Source organism: Ahaetulla prasina, chromosome 4 (assembly GCF_028640845.1).
Source record: "Ahaetulla prasina isolate Xishuangbanna chromosome 4, ASM2864084v1, whole genome shotgun sequence".
NCBI classification, from domain to species: domain Eukaryota; kingdom Metazoa; phylum Chordata; class Lepidosauria; order Squamata; family Colubridae; genus Ahaetulla; species Ahaetulla prasina.
Genome location: NC_080542.1, coordinates 91,620,782 through 91,628,305, shown reverse-complemented (window position 1 = coordinate 91,628,305; position 7,524 = coordinate 91,620,782).

The following is a 7,524-nucleotide window of genomic DNA, read 5'->3' as shown; positions in this document are numbered from 1 at the left end:
TGACTGCCTGGTGAGCCTGCCTAGTGCATGCTGACAAAAGGAGGCTGGGGGGGAGGAAAGGGAAGAGACGACGGAACCACCCATGTTCCGCCTCCACTGCGCCGCACTGGATCGGGATGAGGAGGTGGGGAAAAGCAAAAAGCTCAGTCCGCACTCACCAGCATGACAGTGAATCTCTCTTCCAGGTCTCCCGGTTCGGGCATTGGGAGCTTGAGGGGTAGATTGTGCACCCCGAGGTCTGTCTGCTCAGAGTCCATGCTCTCCGCATTGCCCATGGCAACAGCCCTTCCTTGAGAAAGGGGAGTGGTAGGAGATTGGTCCACCTCTATGCCCAGGTTTCTCCTGCCAGATTTCAAGCTCCAAACCATTGCCACTCCTCCACCAAGCCCGGCTCTGGCTGCAGCTGACCATCTAGACCCCAGAGGCCACCAGCGACTTGTTAAGGAGGACCTCTCTGTCCCAGCCATGTGTTTTCCAGCCCAGGCTGCTTGGAATGCAAGGCATACTGCTGTTAAGCTCCTGGGTTCCCCGCATGAGCACTGGAAGTCGAGTTGTTTCCTGGCTGCTCCGATACCCCTTCCCTGCCCAGTCAGCCCGCGCTCTCCTCTCGCTCCAGGCAGATTCCTCCAGCGCCCACACAATCTCCCAAAATTTTTAACAATTAGAGCTGTGGGGAGGTGAGGTACACAGATCTCTGTCTCCTTCTAGAACCAGCCTTGGAAATACCCACCCTCTGCCTCTCCCCACCACAATTGAACTCCCTGCTAGGTGGTTCAGTGGCTAAGACACTGAGCTTGTTGATCAGAAAGGTCAGCAGTTCGGTGGTTCGAATCCCTAGTATAAATCTCCTGCATGAGCAGGGAATTGAACTAGATGACCTCCAAGGTCCCTTCCAACTTTGTTACCTCTTACTTTTCTCCCAGCACTTGGGGACAGAGTTTTCCTCCTTAACAGAGACCCCACTGGTGGCCTCTGGGGTCTGGACAGTCGGCTGCAGCCAGAGCCGGGCTTGATGGAGAAGATTTTTTCTTTTTCTCCACACCTCCCCATCCTGATCTAGTGTAGCGAAGATGGAGGTGGAAAATGGGGGGGTTCTGTCAACTCTTCTTTTCCTCAAGCCTCCTTTTGCCAGCATGCCCCATGGAGACTCCGCAGGCAGTCCTGACCTTTAGAGGGCCTTTTATTTTGTCAGTGGGGTGGGGGAGAACGGGTTCGGAATGGTACATAGGAAATCACCCTGTCTCTGTAGCATCCATTGTTTACCAGCAGGTAGGCAATGAGGCGGAGGCAGCTGTGGCCAGCCTGTGTCTTGGCACGGAGAGCAGGTTGTTCTCCAAGTGACTGAGTCATGGCCAGCTGCACCAAGAAAGGCCAGAAATAGCCACCCGTTTCCTGCTGCAAAAATCTTTTAAATACCCTGACTCTCGGGCAGTGAGACCCAGCAGGACATGAGGCACCCAAGAATCAGTCCTGGCTGCTTGTCTCAGCCACAGTGCTTCCCAGATGTGGCTTAACGTTACAGCTCTGAGCCCGAAGTGGGGGGAGGTGAGGGATGCCTTGAGCACAAATGTACCATGATGAAGGCGGAACGCTGTTGCTGTGCAAAGGCTCACCAGGCAGGGAGCTGGGCTGTGTGGGAGTCTGTGGGGAAGACAGTCAAGGGGGCTGGGGCTTGGGGGCCATGTGGTTGAGGCAAGTGATTTAGAGGGCAGCAGGAGCTATGCCACTGGCATGAGTGGCTGGGACTCCGGGGAGGGGAAGGGCCAGCCAATAGTGGGATTAGCCGGTTCTCTGAACTGTGCTAAAAGTTAACAACCAGATCAACTGAATGGGTGTGAACTGGCTGAATCCCACCTCTGAATATAGATGATTCTGATTACCAGCAATTAACATGTGCTTTTTCATCTCCATATTTTGTTGCACAGTGTGACTCTCAGAGCCCATTGCTGGGCAAATCACCATTTTCCATACTGGAGTAGTGATGGTAGCATTTTTTCTTCCATTTCGTGTTCCATTCTAGATTTCCTACTAAGTTGTTCTAGAATAAAAATACTTTTAACCCAGAGCTAAGTAAAATAGCTTCCCCAATCTTATGTCTGTGAATTACAAGGGTCATAATTCAATGCATTTGGCGGGTATCTGATGGGGAGAGCCAATAAAATATTTAAAAGAAGTTTAAATCAGATTGTTTGCCTAATCACAAAACTGAAATAATAGCAGGAATTATAATGCCAAGAAAATTTTGGTAGTCTATGCTTTTTAAAAGTTTTTTTTCCCCAAAAAAGAGTCTTATTGCAAGCACGAAAGAATGGAGTACTAGAACTTAAAAATCTAATATTCTAATTTGACCTCAGTAAAAAAAAATGGACATATGATTCATTTCATTTATGCTCTGTGGAGCTCAAAGCAGACATTCTACTTCTACATTCTCTCAAAACTATTCTGCAAGTACAAGTTTAAGAATAAACAACGAACAGCTGCCAAATACAAACCCTATAATAATAGTTGTTATCAAAAGCATATAGAAAAATACAAGCTAACGCCATGAGATAAGACAGGTTGAACCATGGACCATATCCTTTTTTAGCTGTAGGTCCTGTGACTATTTGAATTAGGATGAGCCACATTGTATCAGCTACTAGCAACACCTACAATTTCTAGAACAACCCTGGAAAATAGCCTTAACTATTCAAAATTAGTTAAATATATACTAGGTTCCAAGGTTAATACACAGTAATTCAGGTTGTAGAAATCCCTAATGATCTACACTATACTGATCAGAAAGATATGGTTATCTATATTTACTGTATCTACAGAAAGTCCTCAACTTACAACCATTCATTTAGTGATCATTCAAAGTTACGGCACTGAAACAAGTGACTTATGACTGTTTATCACACAATTGTTGCAATATCCCCATGGTCACAAGATCAAAGTTTGAGCACCTGCCAACTGGCATGAATTTATGACTGTTGCATTGTCCCGGGATCATGTGATCACCATTTGTAATCTTCCCAGGTGATTTCCAACACAGCAAAATCAATATGGAAAGCCAGTTTTGCTTAATCACTACATGATTCACTTAATAGTTGTTTGCTCAACAGCTGTGACAAAAAAAGGTTGGGCAGAACTCACTAAACCAGGGTTGTCCAAACTTGGCCCTTTGAAGAGTGGTGGACTTCAACTCCCAGAATTCCCCAGCCAGCAACTTGCTCATATTTATAGCTCATGCTGGCTGGGGAATTCTGGGAGTTGAAGTCCACCACTCTTCAAGGGGCCAAGTTTGGACACTCCTGCTAAACAATTGCCTTCCTTAGCAATGGAAATTTTGGACTTAATTGTGGTTGTAAATCGAAGACTAGCTGCATTTTCAGATTAGATAACTTATGCCTTTTACTACAGCTTTAAAGCAGAGCAGTAAAGCCAGTGAGTTCTTATATTTTTGTTTTACAAGAAGATGACATTTTTAATTTTAACTTTGAAATCCAAAGAGTAATTGCTTTGGGAAGTTTTGTTGTTGAATTGATAAAATAGATACATCAGAAAACTCCCTTATTATAGTCCCTTAATTTGGGATACATTGGGCAACTGGATGGATCTGAGTATTTACTGGGGAGATGTCCTTCCTGATGCCATGTGGAGTTGGCAGAAGCTATTTATTCTTTGTGCCCTAGGAGAGAAACATCTGCTGCTATTTAGTATTGAACACTCAGCCTTCCTAATTAGAGGCGAGCACCTTCACCACTAGGCTACCAGGTGGTTCATGATAAAATAGATACATAAATGAGTAAACAATATAAGCAGCAGCTAGTTCAGGTTAACAATTACATTCTTTTGTGCATTATAAAACGCTTATCTAATTTACATTTTGCTGTGATATTAAATTACTTAATGTGAGAATGTTTCCTCCTCAAAGAACTGTAAGCATTAGATTCCTTTAGACACTAATGGAATTTAAGGAAGCTATTAATGAATGTCTTACAATGTTCAACAATTTAAAGCAAGAATGGACACATTTGAAATTTTGAGACCATAAAGGGGCTCAACAAATCACAAAGTCTCATCTACCAGCACTGGTGGAATTCATCTCCTTTTAGTCATCCATTCCCACCCATTTAGTCATCTTTCCCACCCATGGTGTCCACAGGGTGATCAAAGAAATGATAATGGTACCTGCAATGCATATAAAAAAGGGACAGAGCTTTAATTGTGCAATCACAGACTTCCTATTGACTTTTTTTGACCCATGTTGCCACTCAAGTTTAAGTTGGGGAGAGGAATGGGATATATTCTTTTCCAAAAACTCTACACTACTAACCAGAGCATACAAAACACTTGCTAGACCTATTCTTGAATACAGCTCACCTGTCTGGAACCCATACCACATCTCTGACATTAATACAATTGAACGAGTCCAGAAATATTTTACAAGAAGAGTTCTCCACTCCTCTGAAAACAACAAAATACTTTATACCACCAGACTTGAAATCCTGGGATTAGAAAACTTAGAACTCCGCCGACTCCAACAAGACCTGTGTTTAACACACAGAATCATCTATTGCAATGTCCTTCCTGTTAAAGGCTACTTTAGTTTCAATCGCAATAATACAAGAGCAAACAATAGATTCAAACTTAATGTTAACCGTTTCAATCTTGATTGCAGAAAATATGACTTTTGTAACAGAGTTGTTAACGCTTGGAACACACTACCTGACTCTGTGGTCTCTTCTCAAACTCCCAAAAGCTTTAATCAAATCTGTCTACCATTGACCTCACCTCATTCCTAAGAGGTCTGTAAGGGGTGTGCATAAGAGCACAAAAGTGCCTACCATTCCTGTCCTATTGTTTCCTTCCTCTTTATATATACGCTTATATTTTATTTTATTTTATTTATTTTATTTGTCACAACAATATCTGTAGGTATCATACAAAAAGATTATATAGCATATAAATGATTCCAATATTGAAGAAAGATGCAAATTTACAAGAATGGCAAAAAGGGATTAATAATTTTGTATGAAAGGGTAAAAAACCAAGAATAAAGTTAAAAATAATGCAAGACGTTAGGGAAAGAGGGGGTTTAAAAATGCTTAACTTGAAACTGTACTATGATGCAGTTGTTTTAGCTTTAATTTCTGATTGGATTAATTTAACAGAGGAAAGGATTTTGAATATAGAAGGTTATGGTTTGTTATATGGATGGCATGTATATGTAATATATGACAAGAAAATTGATAAGACATTTAAGAATAATATGGTCAGAAGTGCTTTGTTGAAGGTTTGAAAAAAATATCAATATAAGTTAGATGGAAAGATACCAATATGGACAATCCCCAGACATATGATAGAGAATATAAATATATTACAAAAAATGGAGGTTATCACTTACAAAGAGCTTTTGACTGTGGAAAAAGGGGAATTACATGGTTCCAGTATGGACAATTGCAATCTAGATGGAAAATAGATCAGAAAATTGGTATAAGGCAAAGTGATGATAATTTGGTAAAACAAATAAAAGATCAAGGTCAACAGCATATAAAGATATTATATAATGTATTGGTTGAAATTGATTCAGAAATGGAGTTGGTTAAAGATTGTATGGTAAAATGGGCACAAAATTTTCAACAACCTATAATGTTAGAAACATGGGGAAAAATTTGGGTGAGGAATGTTAAATTCATAAGCACAAAATTTAAGAGAAAATTTTTATAAAATGTTTTATAGATGGCATTTAGATCCTAAAAAACTGTCATGTATGTATCCAAATGTGAAAGCAAAATGTTGGAGATGTGATTGTGAGGATGCTACCTATTATCATATATGGTGGACTTGCAAAAAAGTTAAAGCCTTTTGGATTAAAATATGGTGGATTATGCAGAACATTTTGAAAAAGAAGATCAAATTTGTTCCACAGTTCTTTTTATTAGGAATAATTCCAGATTGCACTGTTATAGAGACAAAACTGATTTTGAATTTAATAACTGCTGCAAGACTATTGATTGCATAATATTGGAAGAAAGAAGACTTACCTACAGTTGGAGAATGGATTAGTAAAGTATCAAATTTAGCAGAAATGGCAAAAATTTCTGCCTACTTGAAAGACTGTACACAAGAAAAATATATTTTGGAATGGAGAAAGTGGATTGATTATATTCAAAATAAGTATCAGATTAAAAAATATCAATTAGTTTTTGAGTGAAGTTAGGAATTGCTATGTATTAGAGTTTAAGAAAGAAGGGAATTGACAGTGTGATGGTGTGAAGTGGAATATGTTTTATGTTATATTTTAGATTATGTTTGTCAGTTACAATACCCTGTATTCTGTTCTGGGAAGTCTCAGGGGGAGGGAGGAGGGGGGAAATGGGGGGGGGAAGGGGAAGATTATAAATTGATTGATTGCCATTGTATAGGAATAATGATAGAATTAAACAAGTTGGAATGGTGTAAAGTCGGGACTGCTCGGTAACCACTCCCGAAGGGAAAGGGTAAGGAAAGAGGAGTAAAGAAGGAAGAAAGTAGGTAGGCAGGTAGGTAGGTAGGAAAGAAGGGAGGGAGAAGAAAGGATAGGAGGAGAAGAAGGAGGAGAAGATAGAAGGTTAGAAAGGATGGTAGTGAGAAGTGGGAAAGAGGAGGGGAAGTAGGAAAGCGAGGAGAAGAATGGTGGGGAAAGTCGAAGAAAGATGAGAAGGGTAGAAAGGATTAAGGGAGGGAGTGGCGGTTGAGCAGCCCTGATTAGAGCATAATTTGAGTATAGGATCGATTGTTGGATAAGTGATTGTATTGTACACTGCTCAAATTGTGGGAATTATTATGGAAAATAAAAAAAATTTTGCCCTGAAAAAAAAAAAAAGATTATATAGCATAAAAACACATATATGAGTAAATATTAGGAGGTATAAGCATATATATATATAGGAAGAAGAAAAGAAAAACAATAGGACAGGAACGGTAGACACGTTTGTGTGCTTATGCACGCCCCTTATGGTCCTCTTAGGAATGGGGTGAGGTCAATAGTAGAAAGTTTTTGGTTAAAGCTTTTAGGATTATGGGAAGAGACCACAGAGTCAGGTAAAGTATTCCAAGCACTGATGATTCTGTTACAGAAGTCATATTTTCTGCACTCTAGATTAAAGCGGCTGACATTAAGTTTAAATCTATTAGTTGCTCTAGTATTATTGCAATTAAAGCTGAAGTAATCTTTAACAGGAAGGACATTACAATAGATGATTCTGTGAGTTAAACTTAGGTCTCGTTGGAGGCGACGGAGTTCCAAGCTTTCTAAGCCTAGGATTTCAAGTCTGGTGGGGTAAGGTATTTTATTGTTTTCAGAGGAATGGAGAACTCTTCTTGTAAAATATTTCTGGACACGTTCAATTGTATTGATGTCAGAGATGTGGTGAGGGTTCCAAACAGGCGAGCTGTATTCTAGAATTGGTCTAGCAAATGTTTTATATGCTCTGGTTAGTAGTGTGGTGTTTTTGGAAAAGAAGCTACGCAAGATTAGGTTTACAACTCTTAGAGCTT